The sequence below is a fragment of the Natator depressus genome, chromosome 8 (genome assembly GCF_965152275.1).
Source record: "Natator depressus isolate rNatDep1 chromosome 8, rNatDep2.hap1, whole genome shotgun sequence".
NCBI classification, from domain to species: Eukaryota; Metazoa; Chordata; order Testudines; family Cheloniidae; genus Natator; species Natator depressus.
In genome coordinates this window covers 94,653,500-94,681,163 of record NC_134241.1, presented here as the reverse complement: position 1 = coordinate 94,681,163, position 27,664 = coordinate 94,653,500, and the positions used below count along the sequence as shown (strand labels likewise).

General features: G+C 41.2%; 1 protein-coding gene across 1 annotated transcript in view; it reads right to left on the bottom strand.

Annotated features, from left to right (window-relative positions):
* Positions 1-27,664, bottom strand: part of GLIS1 (GLIS family zinc finger 1) — a 266,617-nt gene that overhangs the window by 104,352 nt on the left and 134,601 nt on the right. The gene's annotated exons all lie outside the window — the stretch shown is intronic.

Genomic DNA, 27,664 nt, shown 5'->3' with positions numbered 1-27,664 from the left:
CCTGAAATACATGTCCAGAAGAGTTCAAATGTAAACACAATCTGCTATATATACCCTTGCATTGGTGCCCATATGACATCTTGTGCTTTTTTGTCTTGAATATTTTTAAAATGGCCACAACAACCACAAAAAGATGCAAAAACTTATTCTGGGTGATAGTCACTGCTGTTCACATGGCTGTGCACCACATAAATGCTGATCCTCAGCCCAAGGTGAATTTTGCCCTTTGCTCTCCAGTAGGTCATTTTTTCTTCACTTTTCTCCAATGTCAGTACATAAAAGAAATGGGCCCACAGGTTTGAATATGTCTCTGTAAGTACTTTTAAAATAGTGCTTTGCAAACCCATAGGCTCCAAGTTGTTGTCAGATTCTGTTTTATGCAGGTACTGCTGATTTGCACCAGTGTGAGACTAGAATCAGGCCCTGTTACAGAATGTGAGCACCACTGTCAAACTTGCAGTCGGTGCTGCATACATCTTGAATTAACCACGCTGATACCTTAGATGTGTCTGATTTATGGAGACTGAATAATGTGATTCAATATTTATTATTCTTATCAACAGGTTAACTTTAAAATATGAACTCTGTCATTAAATTCAGGCTGTGCAGAAACATTCACATGTATTCTCCCATCGGGGTTACTCTACATCAGAAATGTTTGTGCGTTTATCCAGTTGTGGCCACTGCAGTCAGAGTTGAATTTTTTTTTGAAATGGCAATAATGTGTTGTGAAGAATTTTGAACATATTCTAATGACAAAGGTTTGAAATTTACCTACTGAGTCAGACATGGGTTAAGGCCAGAGCTCCAGTGTGTATGGTCCCTTTAAAGCTGGTTGGGGATTGGGAAGCACATGAAGGAACCACAGAAGAAAATGTCCAGCTGAAATACAGAGCTCAGAGGCTATGGAGGAGACACACAGCCAAGCAAGGCTCCTCGGCCCAGTAGTCTGAACCCAGGCAGGCATGTGCTCATAGGGTGAAATACACCCCAAGGAAAGAGTCTCATACAAGGTTCTATATGCCATTAAATCCCCTCTTGACAGGATTACATTGGGCATAGGGCCTTATATGGGCCTTCTGCAATGGGGTGAATTTCACCCAGGGAGTCTAACCTTCCTGAATTAGCTATTAAAGAGTACAGTCAACTCAAATGGTGATTGGAGGGTGTTCAGCCACCCTTTGATCTGGGACACTGTTTCATCAATTTAATCCCTTCTTTCGATTAGCATGTTACAGCTGCATTGCAGCACCTGGGCCAAGAGCTCAGAGGGCTAATGGTTACTTATAAGATAAAACAACTCTCTCAGGCCCCAGTTCAGGGAAGCACTTAAGCATGTGCTTAAGTCTATCCCTATTTTGAAAGCATTTAAAAACGTACTGAATTTTGACCATACATTTAAATCCAATTGACTTCAATGTGATTTGAGATTGGGTTTAAGTGGTTTGCTGAATCGGGACCTATGTGCCTACAAGCTATTTACATAAAACGGTCTCTGGTGAAGTTCATTCTTAAATATTTATAAATGCATGGCATCTGAAGTTTGAAAATAATTTATTTTACACTGGAGGTTTTGGATAACTTACAGACAGCACAAATGTCATGTTGTGAATCTGGAAAGTGATCTTTAATATGATTGCATTTTTTTTGCAAGAGATATGTAGAAAGCTATGAACATGGAATATCCCAAAACAGATGCAAGGTTTCCCAGATGCATTACATTCATATCACAGAACATTGCATTTGGTGTCACATCCCATGCAAACACTAAACAAACCCGGGGGAAAGGAGTTGCTCTAGCCTAAGAAATATCTTACAAGAGCAGAACAGTGGAGAATTATGAGGGGTGGGAAATGAACTGCAGTGTGGAGAAATACCAGACTCTGCAAAGGTTTTGATGCAAGAAAAGAAGCAACATATTGCAACTTTTAATACAGAGTTCCCACCGTGCAGGAAATTCTGCTTCTCAGGTGTCTCCGCTGTCTGAGTGGATAACACGCAAGCAGAATTCACAAAGGTCCTGGATTCAAACCTCACCTAAAAGCTGGTATTTACAAGAAATAGTAGATCTGATGCAGCAGCCATAGAAGAGTATCGTTAGCCTGAAGTATCCTTAGGATCAAAGACTAGCTAGTTGTGATACCAAGAGCAAACCCTCTAAGATAAAGCCCACAGAACACGAACAACAGAAAGAAATGAGGATGCCCCCCCTCATTTTGAGAGGTGTCCCCTGCAGCAAACATCTTTTGTACCTCAGAGTGTTGCATTTCTGTGGTAACTGGAAATGACACAGTTCATCCCCCTGCAATTGTACGCACATTTGTGGCCGGGTCCTGCACCCACTGACTTCAGTGGGAACAAGACTGGACCCCTGGGGTGAAATTCTTGTTTAGTCAAAGTCAATAGCAAAACTCCCACGAACAGCATGAGGCCAGGATTTCATCCCTGGTGAATGTGCAGGTTGCCTTCATTACCGGTTCTGGAATTTGTTTAAAGGTTGTTTATTTAAATGAATCAAAATGGATCCACACTTCAAAATATTGACTGTACTTATGGCATGAGATTCCTATTCTCCCTAAATCTGACATCAGCTCCTTTTGTCCAGTGCAGAGAACGGCGGGGGTTGGGGGAAGTCGCCTGTGCTCATGGGTTAAAAGGGATATAATGAATCACAGAAAATAATAGCTTACACAGTAAAAGCATTCCCTCGTGGCTCTCAACATAAATTATGTGAATATATCATCAAAACATGATGATTTTTAGTTTAATAAATAAGGCCATATGTCAGTTAAAACAGAAAATGTGCACTCATCTATGATGTGGGTTATATGACACGTTTTAATTGGATGTTACTTTAATGGAAACAACTTTCCATAAAACTCATCCTAAAAGGGACCTTTTTAAATTGTCAAATATTAGTTGCTAAAACAACTTAATGCCGTATGTGTCTTTTGCTCCATATAATCAATTGCAGAATGTAGGACTGGCATAATGGGCCACATTCTGCTCTCAGTAGCAGCAACGCAACTGCAGTGACTTCCATAGGCTCACATCATTGGAACCAAGAATGGAATTTGGCTCACAGGGACAAAATTTCAAAGGAGCTTCAATTTGGCCTCTGCTCTTCTGTTTGAATGGACATTTTTTATTCTAAATTTGTGCGTGTCAAAGAACTCAGATTTGTTCTTGCAAATATCATTTGTACATCTGGAAGCCTAGCGAGTTCAACCCATTTTCTGCTCTCATGTCAAGTTTGCATGCACAAATCCCATTTTTTAACACAGGTAAACTCTTAGCCCTGAAAAAAAGCAGACACAGATCTCCAGGTGAAAGACTAGAGGTCACTTTTCTAAATCTGGTACAGAGCACTCTAGCAATGATTTTTAAAGAATTCATTTTAAGATTTACATTACACTATTTAAGTTTGTTTATATCTAAAACCCTTGAACTGAAATACATTAGCCTCTCAATATACATTTGACTCTAGTTAACATTAATGGAAGTTATATACAAGACTGGAATTGATGGAATATGTACAGGATATAGATCTAGGCCGGGGTGGGCAAACTTTTTGGCCCGAGGGCCATAACAGGGAATAGAAATTGTATGGCAGGCCATGAATGCTCAACAAATTGGGGTGGGGTGCGGGAGGGGGTGCGGGCTCTGGGGTGGGGCTGGGGATGAGGAATTTGGGGTGCAGGAGGGTGCTCCGGGCTGGGATCGAGGGGTTTGGAGAGCAGGAGGGGGATCAGGGCTGGGGCAGGGGTGCGGGAAGGGGTGCAGGTTCTGGCTGGGGTTAGGGCTGGGAATGAGAGGCTTCGAAGGCAGGAGGGTGCTCCGGGCTAGGATTGAGGGGTTTGGAGAGCCGGAGGGGGAATCAGGGCTGGGGTTTGGGATTGGGGCATGGGGAGAGGCTCAGGGGGTGCAGGCTCCGAGCGGCGCTTACTTCAAGCGGCTCCTGGAAGCAGTGGCATGTCCCTTCTCCAGCTCCTATGCGGAGGTGCGGCCAGGTGGCTCTGCACGCTGCCCCATCCGCAGGCACTGCCCCTGCAGCTCCCACTGGAGTGCGTAGGAGCCGGAGTGGGGCCATGCCATGGCTTCTGGTGCAGCCCCCAACCCTGCGCCCTGGCCAGAGCCCTGGAGTGGGGCCGAACCGCCTGGTGCGGCCCCCAACCCAGCTGGAGTGGGGCTGAGCCATGTGGTGCGGCCCCCGACCCAGCGCCCTGGCTGGAGTGGGGCCAAGCCGTGTGGTGCATCTCGCAGGCCGGCTTAAAACGGCTTGCAGGCCAGATTCGGCCCATGGGCTGTAGTTTGCCCACCCCTGATCTAGGCAGCAAATTAGTTTAATAAATATGGTGTGTGAGGATGAAAATTAAGTAGGATACACTTGTTATTCGGGAGGTGAACTGATTATCCTAAAATTTAAAAAATTAATCAGTTTCTTGTTAATGTTGATCAAACAGTAGCCACTTACACCGGGCAGCGTTCGAAAGTTGATATCTGCCAACAGATACCACAGTTGTTTTCTATATTTAAGTAAAGGGAAAACTGTCAAACCTCACCTACCACTATGTGGTAACTGCTGGCAAATGCTGACTCTTTAATGACAACCACTGTGATTTCATATCAAAGGAATACCCAGAATATGAGCTCTCGAATGACACTGACCAAGAGTTCCATTTCCAAGTGGTTGCCAATGTAATTGCATTGGAATATCATCATAATTTTTGAATGGTAGAAGTCAAGTTGGATGGCACTAGCTAGCTCTTTTTTTGAACTAGGAAGAGAATGGGCTAGAACCAGGGAGAAGGTAGGTACCCACTCTATGTGGGCAGGGCCAGGATCCCAGACCAGCAGCAGGCTGAGCAGGGACGGCAGCCAGGACCCTGGCTGGCAAGGGGCTGGCAGCCAGAACCCCAGACCAGCAGCGGGCTGAGCGGGGCTGGCAGCCGGGACCCCAGACCAGCAGTGGGCTGAGCGGCTCAGCCCGCTGCCACTCAGCCCGCTCTAGTATTACCCATCTGCACGGGCATATAGTGCTACATATACTCTCCCCTATCGTAAATGTTATCCCTATGCCTATAGCACTTTGTAGTTCACATTTCTTGCCCCAAATACTGACAAACTATCCCTTCATAGTCCAGGGTCTCCTTTGTTTGAAAAATAACAGCTACTGTTTCTAATCCATTTCCTTTTGATAACGAACACCACACACGTAACTGATAAGGAAGAAGATCACCTGATATCAGCCTATCCTCTTATAATAAAAGAGTTAGTACCCTCTTCTCTGAGAATCATCTAATACATTTAAGAATTAGGACTGGACCACCAACAAAGCCCTGAGTGGAAAGGGGCAGAGGCATTGTATTACAAAGCTTTTCCTTACGATGCCTGTTACTAGTTATTGTGGATCATTATGACTTTTATAATGACACAGCGTAAATCAGCAGGCTGAGCCTGAATAGAATGTTGTATCCTCCTCTACCAATGCAAACTGTTGTCCAAAGCTGGGATGCAATAATAAAAAACATTAGAAAAGGAATCAATCTTTTTCTCAGGTTTATTTTGGTTTGATTTCTACAGAATGCACCCTGCATAATGCAGAAAGAAAAAATTCATAATGCCTAGAAAACCACAAAATCCCCTTAAAAGCTAAATTAGATTTATGTTTAAGTTCGAAATGGTATAAACGACATTTAAAACATGCTTCTGTTCCAATCAGAGCACTAAAACTTGTTACAAATTATAAGGCTATTAAAATTAAAGAGTTCTATTTCGGCAGACTGATTAACTTGTACTAATTGAAGTATTTAGTGTTCAAGTGTAAACAATGTTGATCCCTCATACCTTGTTTGTAGCTCAAGCTTGCCACAGCAGAGCTAGATGCATAAAGGGCTAACTGCATACATATATTACTTCATTTTCAAATGTTAAGAAAGATGGAAGAGACCCTTACTTGAAAAGTGACACAGAGGGGAATGGCTATCAGGAAAGTATCACAACAAGGATGTGACTTTCACATTGGCCAGTAGTTGGGGAATTATCAGTGCCAAAAACAACACAGAGTAAATTTATTGCTTCAAATCATTATTTTGCATTCGAATGCTTACTAAATTGCAAATTATATGTATATAAAACCAGAGCTGGTGTTATGTCGGATCTTTGTTTGAGAATTTTTTTCTGACCATACTGGAATTGACATGATCCAATCATTTAGTTTGCAATATACAAATAAAAAGGAAAACAAGTTTTCATCATAAGAAAGATGCAGCTGCAAATAAATACATAAAAATACTTGACACAAAATGATAATATCTAAGCTCTTATGCCTCGTGCCTTTGAAACAAGAAGGGAGAGCCATACTAGTGCTTACTGGGATTAAAAAGTGTAGACAGGCACAAGAGGCCTGAAGGACATATTGTATCACAGAAGGCACTTTTAAGAAAGGAAAGCTTCTTATTCGTGTTGGTCAAAAGTCCCGATATTCACAGGGCGTGTGCTCAGTATTTTCTGAAAATCTACGCCCCCTTATGGTGTCTCAAGATGGACACCCAAAAATTGAGGCACCTAAAAGCACTAATTATTTTTCCAAATTGTGGCTTCCATGGGTACATTTTATATGATAAAACTGGCTGCATGTGGATCCTAGATCTGATATTTTGAGTCTGACCAAACCCAGCACTATACAGGGGAATAAACAAAAGTTTTGCCTCCCTCCTTCATATAAATTACGTTTGCTTTAGATTTGATATTTCGTCAACAACGTGATTGTCACCCATGTATTTGAGTGGGATGGCAGAAGATACAGAATTGTGACAGGTGCATACAACATTTGCCTACATGTCAGCTTTCCTGTGTGTTATTTTGTCAGTCATCTGCATGGCATGCTGGTATTTCTTACATCAAAGGTAATTCTCATTAGTCAGTTGGAATGTTTAAAAAAAAATATATTTATGAATGCAGAAAATAAACTCCATGTTCAAAAACTCAGTAGGCTTAGCTGCTCAATTGTTCCTTTAAGGCACAGATCTTCGTTGGGGCAGGAGCATAGACACACTGCCTCAGGGAAACCATCAGGAGACATTTGCCTGGAAGAGAGACAAATCACTCCAGAGTGTCACAGAGGAAAGGCACTTTCTGCCCATCCTGTTGCCTTTGTGAGGCCAGTGCCAACAGTAGCACTATCCTTGCATAATCCTGGTGCGCCTTCAGTGGAAAGGCTGCCATTATGTCTCTCCCCCAGTGGCACAACCATGGAATTGCTGGACACAGTCTTGAAGACAGATTTTTAAACGAATTAAGGCACCTAACCAGTGTTTAATTTGTAATGAAAGAGGTGCTGGGGCTCAAGCAATTTTTTTAATTTTCATAACTGATGCAGCAAGCCCTGAGATGTTGGGGCTACGAACTGCCAAGCCTGGAGGTGCCGAGCAGTCAGCCCTGGCACAAATTAAGCACTACATCTAACTCCCACTGAAATCTGGCCCGTGGCCTTATTTTATTTACCTTTAGGCCAGACAAGCGAGACCTGCTGAAAGTGTGCCCCTTAGGCTATGTCTACACTGCCCCAAAGTTCAGATTATAGGGGTGTGAATAGCAGTGCACACCAAAGTGCTGTACTGTAACTCCCTCGTGTGGATGCTGCAGGCGCAAACTAAGTTTCCTAGTCTGCATTAATGGAGTCCTGTTTGAAGAGGACTACACTAAAGTGAACTAGGAACCCTTTAGTTCGTGTCTGCATGCAGCATCTACAGAGGGAGTTATGGCACAGCACTCTGGTGCTCACTACCGCTGGTGCCGCAGCAGTCCAAACCACGGGCAGTGCAGACATAACCTTAGACGAGGGCCCAGTTCTGCAACAGCTCAGCATGTGGATTGCCTATGAATGTTTATGAAAGTTCTGCACGTTCGGCTGCTGCAGAATCAGAGTCTGTAAGTGAACTTGCAAGTTCAGGAGAAGCTTTAAAAACATACATAAATTTTTGCCAAGTGTTGCTACCCAGTTATGGCAAGTCTCTCCGATGCAACATATAAAAGAAAACTAATAGTCTCAAACGCCAGTGTGTCTAACAGCCAGCATATGCCAGCTTTCAATAGTGGCCTGGTATGATGCTTGCCAGCGGTGGTGGAAGTGGGGAGTTTGCGTGTGGAACATTATCAAGTATTTCCTTGATCTGCAAAAAGGATTTTAAATATGCTCAGAACAAAATACAATTGCCTAAGGAAATCAGTAAATCTATGCCTCCATCATAACTATGCTGCTCTTTCACATATAATTCTGTAAACATTTCAATCCAAGTATAAGAACCATAGCCGAGGTATCAATAACAGTAACATATTATGAAGCCTTTACCCGCCTCCCCCTCTGACCCCAATAATAACTGTCAGGCAATCCTGGCAATGTCACAAGCATAGCAATGATTCAGTTGGCAGATTTCAGTGGATTATTGTGGCCAATTTGGAAAAACACTCTAATAAGCATTACTTTCCAAAAACCAATATAAATCTGGAAGAAGGGATTATTAAACCCAGAGAAAGTATAACAAAAGACATTAATTGCATTTTTGGAAGGACCTTTTGTATTAAATTATTACCTACTAGTTTGTAAGGCAAATGTATAGATTAAAAACCACTACCGTGACAAAGAATTTATTTATATTGGCTATGTATACTATAGGAAACTTACTTATATATGTAAATCATCCACACACAAACACTATGCCCATTTATGGCACTATATTACAAATACATTTTATTATCTATCTATCTATATATGTCTATCTATAGATATAATTATGGTTAGAATAGTTAATATTATATGTAATTATATTATAACTTAGTCCTGCCATGAGTGCAGGGGACTAGACCAGATGACCTCTCGAGGTCCCTTCCAGTCCTACAGTTCTAAGATTCTGTGTATACACATTTACACACAACTTCAGCAAAGCATCAGACTTCAGCAGGACACACGTAATGAGCATAACAGGTTGAAAGATGTGACATATATACACTAAAGGGTCACACACTTTGTTGCATACGTAGGCTGAGGCTGTAAACCCAGCCAGGCGCCTCACCCTAATACGGCCAGCACAGCACGCCCTTCCCTCCCCCGCTTTCCCCCCCAAGGTTCCTAGATAGTTTTACAACAATGTTTCTTAAACTGAATCTACAGGATTGGAAAGATTTTCCAAACTTTGTAACCAGTGGTTTACATACACATTTTTCTTTAATTGAATACATACAAGTTTGAAAATAGAGGGGTCTACTCCAAAGCCTGTTGAAATCAATGAGAATGTTTCCCTTGACTTTGGTAGGTTTTGGATCAGGCCCTTTATGCAAAAAATAAATTACTGCCATTAATTATTGTACCATTTGGGATTGTGTGAAAAGAACGATGGAACAACCACAAGGCTTTTTTTGGATGTTCAAATGCTGGATGACTCAAGGACTCACCACTGTTGTTGAGCAGCATTTTCAAAGACCAAACAATGGATTCTTAAATAATATAATGTAACTGCTGATATCCCCTCCCTTTCCCCCCCTGTTTTCAGGCTATTTGGTGTTTGTATTTTTACGTTATTTCTGCATGCACCTTTTATTTATTTTTCTAAAACTTTGATGGGATTTTTGAACTTAAAAAAAAAAAATCTTTCCTCACAATCTGAACTCTGTTCCTCATTGGAACTGGTACTCTAACAACAAGCAGAGATGAATAGTGATATCAGTGAAAATCTAAACAACATTTAAGAAAATAGTGTCCTCCCATATGACCAAAGCCAGGGGAGAAGTCTTTAGGCTCTACATTTACTTTGTTAACAAATATGTAAAGTCCTTTGGACTCAAAATTACTATTAAGAAATAAATCCAGAACAACGCAGGAAGCCCAATGCCAAAATAACCACCATCACCTTGGAGACAGCTCTGCAACTCAAACCAAAGAAGCCAACCAAGAAGGTAGCAAGATCAGAAATATCCAAGTAAAACACATAGGCAGGATTGCAGCTGGGTCACAGGCCTCCTACACAGCTGCTGTCTCCCTTCTTAGAGAAGAAATAAAGCCTGCTTCCTGAAACATGAACTTACTCTTCTCTCTTGTACTGAATACTTCACGTATGTCGTTTCCAAGTACAAACCCCATCACCACAGTGGTTAAGCGCCTCCTGAACACTTAAAAATAGAAATCCTCTTTCCTGCACTAGGGTCCTACTGTACTTAGTGTTCTACTGCAACACACTGAAGTCCTCAGCTCCCTCAGGATATTGGACACTGCAAAGGAGGAGTAAAAACCGGATTTTCAACCTTTTACTGACTTCAGCAACCAACAAAAATCCACTGGTAAATGGGTGAACCCATCTGCAGACTTGCATTGCCTGCCAGCGCTATGACTTGGGTTGCCAGGCGTCCGGTTTTCGATTGGAACGCCCAGTCGAAAAGGGACCCTGGAGGCTCCAGTCAGCACTCCTGACTGGGCCGTTAAAAGTCCGGTCGGTGGCGCGGCAGGGCTGAGGCAGGTTCTGGCTCTGCGCAGCTCCTCGGAAGTGGATGGCATGTACGGTTCCTAGGTGCAGGGGCCATCAGGGAAGCTTCATGTGCTGCCCCCGCCCCCACTGCCAGCTCTGCAGCTCCTATTGGCTGGGAACCGCGGCCAATGGGAGCTGAGGGGGTGGTGCCTGCAGGTGTAGGCAGCATGCATCACGCAGAGCTGCCTGGTCGCATGCCTCCACCTAGGGGCCAGACATGCTGCCCGCCTCTGGAAGGAGCAAGGAGCCAGGGCAAGCAGGAAACCTGCCTTAGCCCTGCTGCACCACTGACCAGGAGCTGCCTGAGGTAAGCGCTGCCCGACAGGAGCCTGCACTCCAATCCCCCTGCCCCAGGTCAGAACTCCCTCCTGCACCCAAACTCCATCCCAGAGCCTGAACCCCTCCCACACACCAGCCCCCTTCCCTAGCCCTGAGCTGCCTCCCAGAGCCCACACCCCATACCTCCTCCCACACCCTAGCCCCTACCCCAGCCTGAGCCCCCTCCCAGAGACTGCACCCCGCACCCCCTCCCACACCCCAAACCCCTGCCTCAGCCCTGAGCCCCCTCCTGCACTCCAAACCACTAGGCCATAGCCTGCAGCCCCCTCCTGCACCCCAAACCCCTCATCCCCAGCCCCATCCCAGAGCCCACATCCCCAGCCAGAGCCTGCACCCTGTCCTGCACCTCAATCCCCTGCCCCAGCCCAGAGCCCCCTCCTGCACCCCAACCCCCTGCCCCATCCCTGAGCCTGCTCTTGCATTCCAAACCCTTTGGCCCCAGCCTGGAGCCCCCCCCGAACCCCAAACCCCTCATCCCCAGCGCCACTCCAGAGCCCACACCCCCTCCCATACCCCAGCCCTTTGCCCCAGCCCAGTGAAAGTAAGTGAGGGTGGGGGAGAGTGAGCGATAGAGGGAAGGGCTCAGAGAAGGGGCAGGGCCTCGGGGTGGGGTAGGGCAGGGCAGGAGGTGGGGCAAGGGTGTTCAGTTTTCTGCAATTAGAAAGTTGGCAACCCTAGCTGTGACCTCTCTCTTTAGTCCTGACTTTGATACCCTCAGAAGCACCCTGGCATGCAACTGAATCTTCTAGCATAGCCCAAAGCAGCGGCAGCAGCTGCTGCTGTCACCACCCACGATTCTACTCCTAAATTGATGTCGCTTATGAATTTAGGTCGGACTGTCCTTTTCCCTGTGGTTTCCCTCCTGTTTTGGCTTTCTGCACATTCTCTTGAAGTAACCACTAAGGGTACATCTAGACAGCAAATAAAATAAAACCCATGGCAGAGAGTCCCAGAACCCGGGTCAACTGACTCGGGATCGTGGGCTTGTGCTGTGGAGCTAAAAATAGCAGTGCAGATGTTCCGGCTTGGGCCGTAGCCCTGGCTCCAAGACCCTTCCTGCTCACCAAGTTTCAGAGCCTGGGCTCCATCTTGAGCACGAATATCTACACTGCTAATTTTAGCCCTGCAGAGCAAGCCCAAGCCAGTTGACCAAGGCTCTGAGTCTCACTGTCACGGGTCCTTTTTTTGGCTGTGTAGACATACCCTAGGGCACAAAACACGGTCCATATTGGGGAATACAAGTACAGTGTTAGGCAAAAAAGCCATGCGTGAGTTTTCTGCTTAGATTAAAGGAAAACTGGCCTCAGTGGGAAATAACTGCCTATAACACAGGGCTCTGTGTGATGCTAATGTTTCGTGCTGTACATAACTTAATATGCAATCACCAGGGAATTCACCAAGAAAGCAAAGCTAGCAGACGATGCAATCAGATGCATGTTACATATCTACCAAACCTGCCCTTCAAAGCCTCCTAAACTTTCTCACCCCATGTTAGAACATGTTCTGAATTTCAATTACTGGAATTTTTCAAGATTTTGACATGTTGTCCCAGCTTGAGATGGGAAAAAAATTCAAAATGTTGAAAATTCTCATGGGATGGGAGAAATATTTCCCACCCAGCTCTAATAACCACACTTTGATTAACTGGGGTTTGGTTAGTCAAAGTTGTACTGTAGTTAGTCTTCAGAGTAGCAGCCATGTTAGTTTGTATCTGCAAAAAGAAAAGGAGTACTTGTGGCACCTTAGAGACTAACAAATTTATTTGAGCATAATAAATTTGTTAGTCTCTAAGGTGCCACAAGTACTCCTTTTCTTTTTGTAGTTAGTCTGTGGTTCCAGTTCTCCTACCCTAGAGGTCAAGGGGAGTTTTGCAGGGGGATTTCAATGTAGTGAGGAATTGGCTCTAGGAGTTTGCAGAGAGTTAAAGCTAGATTCTGGATGGACAAGATTCTGGATGGAGCAAGACCCTCCTTGTGCAGAGAAGGGCCGGCCAGAATGCCATTGGGGAGTACAGTCCCTTCCTCTTCAGAGCACTGGCATAGGCACTAATTATCCAAGAGAGGATGAGGGGTAGGGACATAGCGCCAGTCTTGCAGAGCAGGGAGCAGGCTGCACCTTCTCCCAGGCTGTCTGAATTAGCCAGAATTCCTCCTTGGGATTCCAGCTGCTTTGCTACCCCCTGCATCCACTCCTCCATGCCTGAGGACAGAAATCTACCCTTATTTTAGAAAATATTTCTATACATTTGTCGAGATAACCACCATGTCACCCCCAAAAAAACAAATAAAAACAAAAAAGCCTGCAACAATTTGAAAGGTAAATGCTGTGTCTGCTTCTATGACATTACAAAACATTTATCAAAATTTATCAGAACCTGACTCAGGCCATGAATAAAGCTATTATACATGCACAAATGTGGGAACAAACTGGAAATCAGGATTAAGGGCTCTCTGTGTTCTTCATCTTTCACAGGTTTAATTAAAATTGGCTGCAATCAGTCCTGGAAATTAGACAGTCCCACTGCAGTTGTTTACTAGTAACTGCACTTAAGCTAAATTCACCAGTATTCTATATTTACTATTTTCTTAAATACACAACAGTGCCTTTGAATGCATGAAGAGACAGAGTTAAAACAATTACAACATTTTCAGTGCAACATTGCAATCAAAAGCATACAATTTAATATACTGGTTTAATAGTCTGTTATGTCTAAGGTGGCTATTTTGCACAGTGGATTTCTGTACTTTAAGTAATTCCTAGGCACAATACCATAGATTTGGAGTAATACAGTGCCATGTTTTTATGAAAAAATATGGTTTTGTTTAAGTTGCATTTAGATGCTTTTACAATTTGTCTCTGGAAAACTGAGCCTGAAAACTCCAAAGTAAATTAGTTTAGTGTGAACTTAAATAACATTCATCCCAATAATGAAAACATACATAGAGACACAAACTTTTGCAACTAAGGAACATTCATGATGAAATGCTAAGACACAGAAGACTGGTCACACTAATAAATTAGGATTGCCATGTACTTACGGATACACAAGCATTCAAAAGTCTAAGAGCCATTTACTGTTTTAGAGCCATATATGGAAATCTAATTAATATAAATGACACTAATGTGAATTCCACCTCTGTGTAGATAATCAGCAGTATATGGTCTTTGTCTTTAAGGACTCTCTTTACAATTACTGCAAATATTTTGGTCCCTTTGACTTTATAAACTGAGATATATTTTCGCCTTGATAAAAGGAAAATTTCCCAGGTTACCATAGACTCATATGCTAAGATCTGGATGGATTTTGTTTTTGGCCTAACCCCTCCAAACTGGCATGCTCTAATTTGTACACATCTGTTAAACGTGAAGTCACAAAGTGTACCACTGAGGGAAAGACATGCAATGAACTGGCTAGAGTTTTATGTCTACCACTGCCTTCCATTGGATGCACTTAGAAAAATTCAGCAGTTTTACTAAGCATAATATAGAAACAGCCAGGCTTCATTTTGACTCTTGTTCTCCCAAAGCAGAAAAGAGAGGACAACTGTCACAGATTCCCACAAACCCACTCTCAAATGTTTTCTTTACCCTACACCTTTTACTACCAGCAAAAATAGGGCCAAATGCCAGCTGGTGTAAGCTGGCAAAACTCCACTGGCCCGTACTTCATTAGCATTGAAAACAGAGCAGCTAAAAAACAGTTCAACACATAACATTAGGTTCTTCAGGGTTGTTATAAATAATTGGAATGAAAGTCTGTAGGAGGACTGCTACACCCATTTCTCTCCTAGAACAGTGTACGCCATTCAGAAATTCATAGGATGTATTTCTTTATGAATAACTTGTATGTATCGAAGCCCACATCCTATGGGAGAGAATGTTCAAAGTGGGCCTCAACCTATAGTTCTGTGTGCAAAAAACTCCACGTTGCACACGCAAATCCATCATATAGATACCTAATAAGATTGCCCGCATCTACAAAAAAAAAGGAACTGCTCATTCAGAACTGCTGGTGCAAATATTAAGGTCATTTTTACAGCTACTAAGATGAACTAGAATGCTGCAAGTTTCATGAACACCAGAAAATTCCACAGAATCTCAAACATGCCAAAGTAAAATATAAAGTCAACTACCTTACACTTTTGTTCATTAATTTTCTTGCCTTGTCTCTTCATCAGCACAGATATTGGTGTTTAAGTGAGGAGCTGCTTCTTCCTAACTAGAGATGGGTCAACCCACCCCACAAAAAATCAGACCCAAATGCCCCAGAATTTTGGGAAGATTCAGCTCACTCTGAATCTTTGATTGCCTCAATGCCTGCATTTGAACACCCCTGAATTCTGAGGGAGTTTGGACCAGGCCTTTACAGTTCAGGTCTTTATACCCAGCCTACATTCTCTACATCCTTGACTCTGCAGTAGAGTCAAAATTGTCCATTTGTCACATCACATTCCTTTCTGTGGCAATGGCTGGCAAGGTCAAAAGCATAGAACAGATGCTGCATTAGCATCCAGCAGAAGGAAAAGCTGGGAAGGAGAAAAATCTTATCCCAATATAAGCTGAATCTGATAATAAAAAAGGAAACATAGAAAGCGGCTGCCCTAGTAAACCGATTTTTCTATCCCACAGTTGCTACTTTTCATACTTGCTCTATTCTGAAAGTGCCCTTCTAAACACTGGAAAATTAAAAAACATTTGTAAAATGCTCTGGGATCCTTGGATGGACACGATTATATGGGCCCCATCCTACACAGTGCTGGGTGCTTCCTGAGTGGTGCTTATCACCAGTCATCTTCAATTCCCATTGACATCAAAGGAATATGAGGAGGATTAAATAAACTAATGCTGCCCTTGGAGCACAGATGCTCACCGGTTCTTGATTTTCAAGCTGTGTTTCTATGGGTATGTCTACACTGCAAAAAAAAAAAAAAAAAAAAAAAAAAAATCTGTGGCAGTGAGTCTCAGATCCTTCTACACACTCTGCCTCACGCTACAGCCTAAAAATAGCAGAGTAGAGGTTCCGCCCCAGCTGGAGCTCAGGCTCTAAGACCCACCTCACTTGCCAGATTTCAGAGCCTGAGCGGGAATATCTACGCTGCTATTTTTAGCACTGTAGTGCGAGCCCTGTGACCTGGGCTCTGAGACACGAAGCCATAGATTTTTTTTTGCATTGTAGATTATTCATGCACACCTTTATCATGTGCCTCATTATTCAGACACTGATTTTCATAGAACAGCGTAAGTCAGAAATGGAAGATACCTATTAAGTCACGTAGCCCAGTTAAAGTTCAAGATGGTTTGCTACAATATATTTCTCAATGCTTTGTCCAGTCCAGTTTTAAGTGATTCAAATGATGGGGCTTCTACTAATTTCACTCGGAAATTATTCCACACTCTAGTAGATCCAGTTAGGAAATATTTACTGAAGGTCAACTTCAAATTTCCCATTGGTCAGCTTCTTCCTATTACTCTTACTTATATCCGCTACACCCTCCTAAACAATTCCTCCCCTTCCTTGTTTTCCCCCTTAGACCTTGTTTGAGTAAGCTAGACATACTTAATCATTCCTAAAAAGCCTCTCTCTCCATCTGCTCAACCATTTTTAAATTTCCCATCCTTTAGATGAGTGTCAAAGATACTAACCTAGGAGATGGATATTTGCCATGAAGAAATAGACCTCCTGTAATTCCAAGCAGTTTAAAACATGAGAGCCTGAAGGCTGCTATTCGATCATTGGATAGGCTTTTTACAATATTAAAAAGAAATATCAATCCAAATATGCGTGTTTTAAAAGAGGCAACAGAATAGCTGTTTTTCATAAAGATCTATCATATTACAATCCTAGTACTAGCAATATAGGAATTCCCATAGCAGATCTGACCAGTGGTCCATTTAGTTCACACCATTACAGAGACCCATCTACTGAAGGTGGCCAGTACCAGCAGCGTCAGCGCAGATGCATGAAACCTCTGGTGGATATTATAGCATAGCCTACCCTTGGGGGAAGTTTCTTGACCTATGTTTGGCTCTTGACCTGAAGCATGAAGGTTTGTAGCCCTGAATGCGGTCAATACACATAGACATGTCTAATCTTTAAATCCTACCAATCTGTTGCAATCATAGATACTCTATGGCACCATCTGTAAAATAACTGTAAAAAAGGTTTTATACATTTTCTGACATCCTGCTTTATTTTAAAGGCCCTGTGTCTTGGCTGGTGAGAGAACTGATTGCAGAGAGGCAAGCAGGCAACTTTTCAAACATCAGAAGTGGCACTGTCAAGGATACACAATACTGAGACAGGTCTGCTGCCCGCTTCCTATAAATGCAAACTTCTGTGATGCAGACTCATTGGTAGCACCTATGAGTATGGAAAAAGCCTTTTTCTTTGGAAAAAGCATGTTTAGCTGTTAGAGCAATCTGGGGATTTGGGTTCTATTCATTATTTTGTCACTGGCTTGCTGTGTGATCTTGTGTGAAGTCATTTAACCTCTCTGAGTCACAGCTTTCCCGTCTTGTCCAATGGGGAGAAAAATCCATGCATCTTCCTTACTTGCAAGGTGCCATTTAAGAGTGAAGTGTTTCATATTTGCATTCAGCTGCACCATTTAATGAATCACGTCTAGACACTGGTATGTGACTGTGTTCCTTTGGCATTATTTGAACAACCCACACATCTTTCATACTGCATGAAAAATGTAATCTTAGTACATCAGAATAGAGCTCTACAACAAAAATAATGATTACTAGTACCAAACATTTGTATAATGCTTCCCATTACAAACACTAATTAATCAGTCCTCTCAACGCCCCAATAAGGCATGTAAATACTGTTATTCCCATTCTGCAGATGAGAAAACTGAGTCAGAAGAGAAGTGAACTGCTCAAAACCACACAACATGTCAATGTAAGAACCAGGACTGGATCTCAGGCTCCTGTCTTCCAAGACACTGGTTAGGACATCAACAATTCTTCCTCCGTCTCTTATACATACAAATACCATATTTTATACATAGGTATAGATAGGTATTGTATATTTCTAGTGTGCGTGTGTGTGTGTATGTATATATATGTGTGTGTGAAAAAGAGAGTGTGTGTGTATATATATACACACACACTCACTCTCTCTTTCACACAAACACACACACACACACACACACATAGAGAAATGATATCAATACAATATGGATATAGCAGATTAGTTTTACAAGGTTCCCACCAGTCTGACATTCATCAGCCTTATAATTTAACAGTAACAAAATACCCTTTACAAATACATGTTGAAGCAACATGCTCTCACTCCCAGTCCAGGGGCTGCTGGTTAAATTGATACCCAAGACTGATGTTCTACCAGTCACTGATTGACTAACTTTGATTTTGACATTCCTAGGAAATGTTTTTGCTTGCCTGACCTCATTGCAGGGGTTAAAGGAAAGTTGTAAGCATTGGTTCTGAAACACTTGGAAGAATCTCACTGAATCAAAAGTGCTTCGTAAAAGGCTCTCAGCCAGGTAATAAAATATTTTTGATGGACTCCTATTTTATCATTACCCATGTAAGAAAAATGTATTGCAAGAATACCAACACAATTCAGGGAAGTAATCATTTGCAGATTTGGTAGGCATTCTCAATTGGCAAAAATGAAAGATTTATTGTTGGGATGATGAAACAAAGAGCAGTTGTGCAAACTTTACTGAGCAGGATTATGAGAACATGCTTTTTCCATTTCCCACTTTTGAATGCCTTGGATGCAGATTCAAACGAAAGATCAGGATCAATTATTTAACATTGCAGTTACGCTGTACCTGACTGTAGGATCTCTTCACACATATGTTATCTATGCACAACAATAAAAAAAAATGAGAGCCAGAGGGCATACTGCTGTAGACAGCAAGTCCAGTCTCAGAAATAAAACTCACATTGTTCTTTGCTTCAGTGACTAGCAGAGAGATGTGAATAGAAAAGGCAGGCAATGACAGATGTCTGTGATGTAAATGTATAGCTATTTACCATGTATCTCAGCAAAAAAACTGCCCTCGACACCCTGAGAGTTACCTTTCTACACAAAAAACACAGGTGTCCTGAAGACATTATACAGAGTCAGATCAGTTATTAGCTACAGTATTGTCTTCAAAAGCCAAACAAAAGCTTGATCCTGCAAACCTCACTTATATGAGTAATGCTACAGAAGTGGATGGGGCTCCTTGTGTGAATAAGGGTTTACAGGATCAGTTCCCAAAGCAGGCTTAAGAAATAGGTGGAACAGAAAACAATTAAAGAGAAACTAGTTCTTTCTCTTCTCATTTCTGTCAAGGGCTCAGTGTGACTCTGAGCAAGCTGTAGGTGAAGCTCTCTGGGCCACATTCTGATCTCATTTGAACAGGTGTAAATTCAGAGTAATTCTGGATTCACACTTGTGTGAATGGGAGCAGAATTTAGCCCAGAATCTGTGCCTGGGTTTATCTACTTGTGAAGTGGTCACAATTATCACCATTGTGAGGATTAATTATGGTTTGTAAAGCTCTTTGAGATCCGTAAATGAAAGGAGCTATTGAGGCATAAAGTGTTATTATTGATCTATTATTATTATTAGGCCCATTAATGCAATGCATGAAATAATAAAAATACTTTGCATTCATTAGTCCTCACAACACCCCTGTGCCATTTTACATTGGGGGAATCTCAGGGACAGAAAGGCTAATACCAAAATTTCCAGAAGTGTCCATCGAGTTTCAGTGACTCAATTACTGGATGCATCTAGACATGCATTGAGACATCTAGAACCTGAATTTCATTGGTGCTTAGCATCCAGGTGCACTATCAATCTGCGCCCTCCTCCAAAAAGAGCTATCCAAAATTGATGGATGCTTTTGGTAACTTTGGAATAGGTGTTTTGCCAAAAGTCACAGAGGGTCAGATTCTGACACATTTACTCATGCTGAATAGCACCTTGAATTCAAAGGCATAGTTAGGCGCCTAAATACCTTTGTGAATCCCATGCTTACCTGACAAGTGGCCCCACTGAAATCTACAAGACTACTTGTCCAATAAAGTACTCCTCAGTATAAGAGTATTGGAATTGGCCCCACAGTGAGCTGTACACAGATACAAAGATCATGCTCTGACAACCATTGCTTTTTATTTCTCATAAGATTGTTAAAAGACCAGCTATTGCTGACTTTTCCTGAAATAACAATATCTCTTTTTAGAGCGGAGATCCAAGTGTGTACATTACTGTATAAAGTTTCTGATGTGCACTAAATTCCTCCTTCTCCCTTGAGACTCCACTATAAGGCCTTTGTGCTGACTGCAAATGCAGATTAGCATAGTTATTAAAAGACATATTTCATAATACACAGCATTAAAATGTACTGACCTAATAAGAGATGTTAATGAGTATATTGTTGTCAAATTTTTTAACAATATTTAATTTTACTGGTTTTTAATTTGACCAAATCCTCAGTCGGGTGATCCAAGCTACTTTTTTCCCTTTGAGGTTAATTGGTTTTTAAAAAGGCTAAATCACTGAAATTTCAGAAGAATCTCATGCCATTTTTAATAATTCCCATGGAGCACATGCTTTGAAATCAAATAAAGCAAAGCACGTAACCTCAGGAATACATTCCCTAATGCTTTATTTTAGAGCTTAGAATTTTAAAGCCTACCAAACCTCTGTATTATAAAATTAATAATATTCAGATGCAAGACTAAACAAATATGTGAAATTATTTTTGATAATACGAGTATCCTCACATTGCTTCCAGATTGAAGGTTATTGCACTCTGCTCAACAACTGCAGTTGAGCCCACTACGAACAGCCTTCTTAACTGGACCTTCTGGAGAAAATCTGCCTTATTGAAATGGTGTGGAGACTCAGCTAAATTACACTTTTGGCACTCACTTTTGGGACGTAACTTTTAGGTATTTTTGTAATATTAAGCCTTTCCTACAGAGAACAGAAAACTCACAATTATATTTACTGCTTTGCAATACTTATGACTAGATGGGGAATAAAACTGATTAGTTTAGGCTGTATCACTGGATCTTTACCACTGGGCAGATTCAATATAGTGAAACCAATGGGCAATTCAATCCCAGATGAGATGCACAGAGAGAGAGAAATCTTGTCACACTTTTGCAACATGGGAAATAGTGAGCTAGGCTAAAATCTTTAGAAGTTATTTCAAACCAGCTGCTTGGAATTGGGAAGGACTTTCAACTTTTGCATCCTCAGATGCGACTATTTGGTTCAATCCATTGATCTGGGTTGCAAAGAAACTGATATTGTGATATTGCAGCTGGAATGATTTGGGAGTTGGAGGCTGGTTCCAGGATATCTTCAAAAGGAGACTCCCCTCAAGATGTCTGTGGATCTGTGCTAAGAATGGGCTTCAAATGAATTTGTGTTAGGAATATCACCCAGAGTCTGGCCATAGCAGAGCTGCAAATAATTCCGAGTGTCTTACAATGAGAAAGCATCACTGTTCCCTGAGTTCTGTGTGACAAGTGGATAATGATAGTGAGATGTTATTTTTGCATGCCAGTTGGGCAAAGGGAGGTAGAGAGAGCCTAGGAGAAATTTTCCAAGGAGGATTGAGAGCACTGCCTGGAATTTTGGTCTTTGGCAGCCAGAGATGGCAGGCTGCAGCTAATATATTTTAAGATTTGACTCTGGGCATAGTTTACCCTATATTATCAGAAAATGAGCTTGAATGAATCTGGTCAATGTTGGAGGAGAGTTCTGGAGTGACTAGTTCACTTTTGCATATGACATGGGAGTGACAAATGGCACAGTAACTGGAGAGAACATTAAAATCCCTCTTCATTAAAATCCTCACACTGGACCAAGCCATTGGTTAGGCTTCTTAAGCATCCTGAAGTATTTAGTTTTCTGACTAAGACCTGCTGCTTTGAAGGAAAGTGACCTCTCCCTACCTCATATATACCTTGCCAATTGTGCAATGTGGTACAGAGAGGTAAAAATTCCAACCTTGAACCCAGCAGGTGATCAGCTTACCTCCTACTCAACTGTACTTCATTACTCCTGTTTTCTTAGATTGCATAACTACAAACTTTATTAGTGGTAAGGAAGTTACACAGCCCTTTAAAAACCCAGGTACAATATCTGATTTGACTATGTCTTATGACAATGAGTTTCACAGTTTGAGTACACACTGTATTAGAGTGGTATTTCCTTTTAGTGATTCTAAACCCACTGAATTTATTTTCATAGATGTTTTCCGGTTCTCTCATGAAGAGTCAATAGTAATGCCTACATGCCATGGTGATTGGTTCTGCATAAACATTGCAGCCCGAACGACATATAGATAGCAAATGAATGGAGTGACTTATGTGTTAACAATGCCCTCCCAGAATAATTTGATCAAGTCAATTGAAATAAAGACCCATGCAAATAGAGTCTTCTTCCTTATGAAAGGAATAAGTCTTATGAAAGTCCCATGCTGTACCTCTAAACTTCCTTATTACCCTTCTCTTGATCTCTTCAATCTTCTATGTCACTTTCTGAAGGTAGCATGACCAAAGTTGAACAGAGTCCTTTAAAAGAGGGCATTAAACAGTGGCAGTAAGAATTGATTTTTTTAGATTTTATGTAGATTTATGCAAATGTAAAGAGAGAGGCACCTATCCAAAACCCTAGGTGTCCCGACACAAATTAGAGGAACACAGATAACAATTAGCAGCCAACCTCATAACAGCCACCAAAACTCAATTTCTTGTAGAGGTCCCATAAATCCCACCCCACACACATCTAACCCCCATCAAACCACTCCCTCTGCATCAGCCTGATCAAATAGATGCATGCATGCCCTGAAGGTCAACAAATTAGGGTTATTTTGGCCCAAAGAGGGAAGCTGGTTCCAAAGCTGAGGACCTTCATAGAAGCCGAGAGGAATCCAGCACAAGAATCTCTGCTGACTGTACCTATGGCAGTTCAGCTTGAGGACAGAGATGGTCCTTCAAGTAGGTAGGTCCCAAGCCTTTTAGGATAAAAATATTGTCTGTGCTATCTTCTCTCTCTTTAAAGCACCAAAGAATTTCATTTTCTTTTTAATTGCCTCTGATCACTGAACAATCACCCTCATTGAGCCAACTACACACACTCACTTCTAAACCATTTGCTTCACAGGATCCTGCAAATTCAGAGCTCAAACACCTATAGCATATAAAAAGTTCAGACTTGCTTACGTGCGAAGTTAAATTCCATGTGCCATCCTGCTGACCAGTTTTTCAGTGCATTCAAGACTATCTGTAATGTCAGACAATCTGCAGTGGTTTAAATAAACAAATATACTTAGTATCATCACCAAACCACTTACTTGCTGTCCTCCTCCTCCTCACCACACAAAGCTCTTAACCCTCCAGTTCCCAGACAGCATCAGGAAGTGCTGTATGGGAGATGTGTATGTCAGATTCAATTAAAAAAAAGGACCTCTGGGAATGTGGTTATACTCTTGGGTAGAATGAGTGTTTTTTTACCATTACTTTAATAGGAGCAAAGTTAGGCCAACACTGGCATTTCTGAAAATACTATCCCTGGCATCTGTGCATTATTGTTCTGTGCTCCACAACACCCTCCATTCAGAGATCTGGAAACACATTACAAACATGAATGAAATAGTCCTTACAACACTTCTTTAAGGTAGGTCAGCATTAGCTTCATTTTACAGATGAAGGAACTGAATTACAGAAAGGAGGTGGATCTGAGTTTCCTTAAACTACACACACATCAATGCACATATAGTTGTGTAAATCAGGTAATTGCATGCACAAGTAGAGAATTTCCTTGCTGATGAAGGATCGTCCCCTATACTATACGTGACTGGAGCCACAGACTATAGAGGCTACAGTACCCAACACACCTTGCTGCATTTTGATCAAAATAGATTGCTCATTGGCTGCTGTTGGCAACTACTCACGAGCTACTGAGATCATAGATTTCCCATTGGCTGCTAGCAGTATGAATCTGCTTAGAATGCCCCACTCAGCATAGGTATAGTAATCAAGCTAAAACCCCTGATTAGTTACCGAATGTATCAGGCCCTATTGATGCTTAAAGATTTAAAAGGCCTGTGGAATTCTAAACCACCCACACAACATACAGAGAGAAAGCATAGTAGTACAGTTACTTATTTATATAGCTCTTTGTACAGAGAACCAGAACACGGGTAGCAATTTTAAAGAGGTAGATGGTTAGCTAATGTGATGTACTGGCCTGAGCACAAGATCTGCGGTCAGGAACTCTTGAGTTCTAATGCTGCCCCGATGCATATTCTTTAGGTACACTTAGGCAAATCACTTAACTTTGTTGTGCCTCAGTTTCCCTATTTGTAATGAGGCCATTATAATACCTACCCATGTGAACTGATTAATAAGTTACTATGTTTAGATTAAAAGGGCTAATTATTAACAACATAAGTAGTTGTGGGTTTTTTTTTGGTACAACAGTTGCAACCAAAGGCCCCAGCCAGGCCCAAGGGCATGCTCAGGAATTTAAAATTTCGCTAGTTTTGGTGGGGCATGTTGTGCATCCCCACTATAGCCACTGGGCCAGAGAAGCTCGCTCTCCCTGCTGTGGCCCCGCGGAAGGAAGAATTCTGTGTCCCTGCCAAATATTGGGGGTGGGGGTCATGCCCCTGCTTGTCCCCCCCTTGTACACTGCATACAGTACATACATAAAATAAAACAGAGTGTCTACTCCAAAGAGCTTGCAATCAAAGAAGGAACAAGATGTGTCAAGTAGGTGTAGGACACCACAGGGTTGGACAAGAGAAAGGAAGAGTGAAAACAAGGCTACATAGTTCGCTTCTCTAAGATAAGTGAACTAGAGATATTAATGATTGAGAGACAGGCCACCTATCACTGGTGGTTTACAGGAGCACAGCGATTCATGATGCCTAGTTTCTATAAACATAAATAAATTGCATAAGTAGAAAAGAGATTTTCTTATTTCTCTTCACTCTTAGTTGCCCAAGTTTGAAAATTGGGTTCCTTGAAAAAACACACACACACACACACACACAGAGATGGCAGCCTTGTTGTCTATTTTTTATGAAGTTGCCACCATGCAGGAGGGACTGAAAGAGATTACCCAGTAGTGGTTTTATCCAAATCAAACAATCTTAGGCCTAAAAAGACTAAACGAGCAGCCATATATTTACATTCTCAAACAGGGATTTATGGTTAGTCTACAGTATTTAGGGATCACTATTATTCCATACACCAAAATGCTAGTAGAACTGAAAGACTACAAAAGATGCAGCTATGAGAAATTTTTTTTAAATGAAAACCATTTAAGCTTGCTAATTTTTGCTGTCTCAGACAATCAAAATTCCAATTGTCTGGGACATCAAATCTAAAAAAGCATGAAATTAATCTTCAAAAGTTAAAGTCTTAAGTACATTGCATCATTATTTTTGTTGGATATATTTTTGATTATAATGCAGATGAACCCCAAATTTAATAAAACTAAAACAACATGAGTTAAGTATGAAACATAACAGGATATTGCAGAGAGATTAGGTAGTTTCCTTTAGACTACTTGCAGAGCCCAAGGAAAAATCAAACACAAGGAACACAGTGAAGAGAAGACACAGCTTAATTAGAATATTTAACTGAATAGGAAAGCAGAATACTCAGAGTACAGGTTTTGGCAACAAAATACAGAAAGCACAAGTACCCAAAATCTCAGTAGTTCCTCTACGGCAGATGTCGTTTTGCCTTTCAACCATTGGTAGTAGAGAAAGAAGCATGCTAGCTAAATTTAAACCAGCTGTAATGATGAGAGTGTTACAGTTGGACTGGAGGAAGCTTACCTCATGAAAGTATTGTGGAAACTGCTGTTGGAAAGATAATAAAAGGATTAACTGCAGTTTTAGTGGACCATTTACTTTTCAATCAAAATGTCTCATGTATTTCCTGTTCTCAAGTGGCTTGAATTCCAAAATTCCTTTGTCTATTACAGTGCATAGTAGCAAAGCCTGTCATAAGAAATTAATAATTTTACATGGAAGAAAACTTTTATTTATATGGATTGAGCGCTATTTGTGCTAACTGCCCCAAACAGTCTCAAAACCTACTTGGCCAGCAATCTTAACGGGCAAAAGAAAGAAGAAAATCAGCACCCTCAAAAACGAAGTAGAATTGTGTACAGTGGGTAATTGTAAGCAATGAAGAAAATCCCCACTACAAATACCAAGAGATGCAAAGTTACGGAACAGGGCAATCCACTAAACATAACAAAACAAAACTTAAGAACTCAATTGATGCAAAATGAATTGCCTTATTAATTTCCAGGGGTAACTACACAATTATTAGCCCATCAAAAGATAACCAATAATGTAAAATGGCATAACATCATAGCACAAAGAAAACACAAAGAAATCTTTTTTAAAAAATGGAATGTAATTCAGCAGGCAAATGATCCCCATTTGAGGATAATAATTTTAAGGAGATGAGTCTGTGCCTTAAGATCTCGCATTGCTAGATCAAGTAATTTCAACAGCAGGAAGCTAGACTTGCAGAAAAGATGCATTTTTAATGTGCCCCAAAGGTCCGGTTTTACTATAGCATAGGACTCCAGGTCTCAATTATTATTACCTGCTGATAGTCACTATTTTTGTTCTGGCTATGGAAGGAGTTAACTGCTCCTGTGATGTTATGCTCTTAATTCTCTCTGGGACACACAGAGTATTGGAGTGATTACACTGTCAGCTGTAATGAAACAGAGCTTTATATATTTACAGGCCAAGAGTACATACATATTTCCAGCATGTCCAATATGCAGGTTTTCGTTGGGCCTTTCACAACACTAAATTCTTGAGATGTTGTCAATAGCCTATTATTTAAGGCAGACTAACAAAGTGACTGAAAGGGGAAAATTTTTAGTGTTACATGAACTAACTTCTGTGGTATACACAGAGTCCTATACAAACACTGCCTGGAATGTAACATTAGAAAGCTGCTACACAATAGCTGTCAAATATGCATCTTAGCAAAAATGAAGAAGGGTCCTGCCTGAGTAAATCTAGCACTCTCTACTGTGTCTTTCATCATCATAGAAAAGCTAACCAAGTTTCCCCATTTTATCATTTTCTTTAAAAAAGCCTGAAAGAAATCAAGAGAAGAGATTGTTTTCATTTCTTTGTAAGTGATTAAAAAGCCAGTTCCACTGAGAAATCCAGATGGTTTAGCAGTTTCATTACATTTTTATTTATAAGAAAGGGGTTTTCATTGTTCTTTTAACATTTACGGCAATAAAAATAACTGTAAAGAGTTTAAATTCCTCAGTGCTTTTACAAGAGATGTTGATGCTACTTATGAAACTGAGGCCAAAGGTAATTATTTGTATAAGTACTCTTGCTTGATAAATTAGACACATAGAGTTGTCACTCTTAAAATGTGTCATTTTACCTCAAGCAACTAAATAATGATGCCTCACTATTTCCATTATTTCCACTGTTATTCCACATACATGGTTTCGGGAATACTAATTGAATTGAATACTAATATTAAGATAACATTATTAAGATATCTAAGGAAAATGAAAAGTTGTTAAGGTGATAATAGCATTATTCTCTGGCAAAGCAAAAAATGTTGTGTATTACTTTTCCTCTCCTCCAACCAATCGTTAATACTTGACACAAGGCCTTGAGAGATTTCTAGCACCAAATTACATATATAGATATATAAACACACACAAGCCATAATGGACTTCATCCTGTCCTAACTTTCTTATGAGTATTTCTCGCAATAAGATTTTGCTACCAATACAATAATGGGGGGGG